Source organism: Arabidopsis lyrata (assembly GCF_000004255.2).
Source record: "Arabidopsis lyrata subsp. lyrata unplaced genomic scaffold ARALYscaffold_1, whole genome shotgun sequence".
NCBI classification, from domain to species: Eukaryota; Viridiplantae; Streptophyta; class Magnoliopsida; order Brassicales; family Brassicaceae; genus Arabidopsis; species Arabidopsis lyrata.
The window spans coordinates 24,788,951-24,792,387 of record NW_003302555.1 but is presented as its reverse complement, the minus strand read 5'-3'; the positions used below and the strand labels follow the sequence as shown (position 1 = coordinate 24,792,387).

At 26.2% G+C, this 3,437-nt stretch overlaps 1 long non-coding RNA gene across 1 annotated transcript; it reads right to left on the bottom strand.

Annotated features, from left to right (window-relative positions):
* Positions 1-483: 483 nt before the first annotated feature.
* LOC110224377 lies at positions 484-1,526 on the bottom strand. Its single transcript, XR_002328994.1, has 2 exons — positions 1,090-1,526; positions 484-658 (listed from the first exon to the last, which is right to left on the bottom strand). It is a non-coding gene; the product is annotated as an uncharacterized LOC110224377 (long non-coding RNA).
* Between the last annotated feature and the right edge of the window lie 1,911 nt (positions 1,527-3,437).

Sequence of the window (3,437 nt, the reverse complement as noted above, 5' to 3'; positions counted from 1 at the left end):
TATATATATTTCTCAACTAATTATTATATCTAAACTCTTAATTTATGGTATATTCTTTACGATTTTTATAGATAAGGAAATCAAATATGATGATTTAATGCTAATATAACAAAATTTGAGCGAATTTCCTAAAATCTCTCTAATTAGTTTAAACATAAATATATGATTCTCATTTCACTTTTATTTGATGTTATATTTAAATTATTTTGAATTATTATAATATATACATGTAGTAAATTTTGGTTTTTTCTGCATATGTTATAATTCAAATTATTTTTAAACAGACATGTATTACTCAGTTGATGAAGCAAAAAAAAGTATGTGTGCAATCTACATATACATTTTTACAGGGGAGTGTTTGCAAAAAGTCTTTTGGATCCGGGTTTACCCGGGTTTAATTCTATTCGGATCTAGAATAAGGAATTATAGGAAAGTTGTCTTAATTTCAAAATGAGATATTGCCTCTAATTACTTCCAAAACAATTGCATAATTTCGAGATAAGACATTTAATTTCGAGAATTAAAATCCAAGATTTACATTTTAACAAACATTGCCAAAAATTCTCGCCAGATTCTTTCTAAATTCTAATACCCGAGATTTCTTTAATCATTTATTGACTCCCAACATACCATTTCCGATTTTTCTTCTCTACAATATCTGTAAATAAACGATTTTAAGAAACAAAGTTATGACTCTTCTCCATAAAAATCTCTATGGTTTCTTTCTAAAATATATATTCCAAGATTTCGTCTTCCAACTAATTAATCAACACATTCATTTTCGGATTCATCTTTCAACTAATTATACTCACCACCTTCATTTTCGGAGATTTTCTTTCCGCAATATCTCTACAAAATCGATTTAAAGAAACAAAATTTTGACTCTTAAAAATTAAAATCTTGGCATATTCCAAAATACTAACGAATCCAAAGATTTTATCTGTAATTTGTTGCTTCATCGAATAATTTTTGGGTGAAGTGATAGGGATTAGTGACCTAATTTTGACCCTATAAATACTCTACACCTAAACGTCAATTAACATCATCAAACACAAATAAGCACGATTTACAAAAAACCATTAAACACACCTTTTTCCTCTTCATATGGCCGCTACTTTTGAGTCTCTGGTGAATATAGATGTCGAAGGGAGAGATTGTTGCAACGGTTTGTCATCGAGCTTCAGGTGATGTTGTGTACAGGTAGGGAATGGTTGTGATGGCGACGGTGAGTTGTTGGTGCAACGGTGGTCGGTGGATAATAGAGCTTCAACTTGGTGGATCAGTAAAGGGAACGGTGTGACAGTTGCGGTGAGATATGGGTTGCGACGGTGGTGGATACGACCGGTGACGGTTGCTTTTGTCGGCTAATGGTGGGAGAGTAGTCGGAGAGAAATAGTTTTAGATCTAGGTTAGGTTGTGTCGTGGCCTCGTGGGTTGTATGTGATGGATTGGTTTGACAAATTATTTAGGCCCAATTTTATTTATATGGGGTTGGGTAGTTTTAGTACTATAAATAAGTTGTAGTATTAGTACAAAATATTGTAATTGTAATTGTACAAAACGTGAAACTCAAAACATTGTAATTGTACAAAACAATAGATTATATATATAGATAATCTATTAAAATTTTACATTTTGATTTTTTTAATATTTTATTTTTCTCTCACTAAATTTTATGGTTGTCGGTTGTTTGACAAAATAATTGTCTGAATAGAAACCACAAAATATGCATACTCAATACATGAAAGACAAATCATTATTTTTCTATTTAACGTTACTTGCACCATAACATAGTAACCAGAGTTTTCAGAATTTATATTTAAAGATTTAGAGAACATAACATTGAACATTTTATTTTATCCCACAAGATTAAGCTATGCTATTTGTGATGTTGGACAGTAAATTAATATATGTCTTTTAGTATGAGAAATAATTTTAAATCTCACCAATATAAAATTGTTATCCGGTTTACTCCGGTTATTTATTTTTAAAAATTGAAACTTTGAAGAAGTTTCAAGATATTATAAATATAAAAACTTTATTAAAAGTTAAATATGATAATTGTTTAAACTTTAAAAAAATTAAACTTTATAAAATGCGTGAATTATTTATAATATTAGAACTTTTATGAAGTTTCAAATATTATAAATATTTAAACTTTATAAAAATTTATAAGAAATTTAAACATTATAGATATTTAATTTTATAAAAAATTTACAATATTTAAATTCTATAAAAAGTTTATAATATTAATAATATTTGAACTCTACAACAATTAAATATATATTTAAAGCAAATTTTAAATTGACTCGGATTATATGTTTTTTAAATAAAATATTATTAAAACTCATAAAATGATGTTTAATTTCACGGGACATGTTATATGGTAGGACTGGTTTTGTTAGATATTAATATGAGAATACAATAATACAATTTTAAACACTAAACAAACAAATAATATTAACAACACAAATACAACTTACTTTAAAAATTTTAGTTATAAGAAATCGATCCACGGCGTACCACACGTCAGTCCCTAAAATGCAAACAACAAAATAAATTCATATTCAAATTTGCTATATAGAGTTGCTTAATGAACTGTATGTTTTCGTTTCTATATCTTAAAATTGAAACCTAAAACATACTAAGCGTACACTATATATATATATATATATATATATATATATATATATATATATATATATAATTATATTATATATTTAAATCAAACAAAACAATAGGTTATATCTGTAGATAATCTTAATAAATTAAACTTTTAATTTATATTTAACAAAAATATAGGCCCGCGGTGTACCGCGGGTTAACATCTAGTCTACTTAACATTTTTGAAGTACAAATTTGCTCTTTCTAATCCGGTTGGATTTTAATTGATTTTGACCCGGAAATCTTTGATTCGGATCCTCCCATATTTGATGTTTTGACCTGAAATCTTTTGAATCGGATCATTCCTAATTTCCTAATATCTATATTAACTCCAAACGATATTTAGCTAACCAAAATCTTGCCTAAATCTAATTCGGTTAGAATATTTAAAGAATCTAAATTTAAATTAAGGAAAGCATAGATATCGGAATTAAAAAGCATTGTATATATAGATAGTTTATTTTAAATGGGAAATCTTGATTTCAATATTTATAGTTATTACGAGTTTTAATTAAGGAAATAAATATGTGGTAATTTAATATTTAGCCCATATATAGTTAAATCTTTATAATATCGGAAATATTTTAAACTTTTGTAAAACAAATTATTTTAGTGAAAAATTTCATTTGTTTAATAGGAAAGATTTTATTAACTTCAAATCTTCTCCATATCATGAAAATAATAGTTAACGAAGTTTTATGATTTTATGATCACAACAAAACTAAAGAATATTCTAAAGTTTGTTTAGTTGGAGAAAAGAAACTACCAATTAT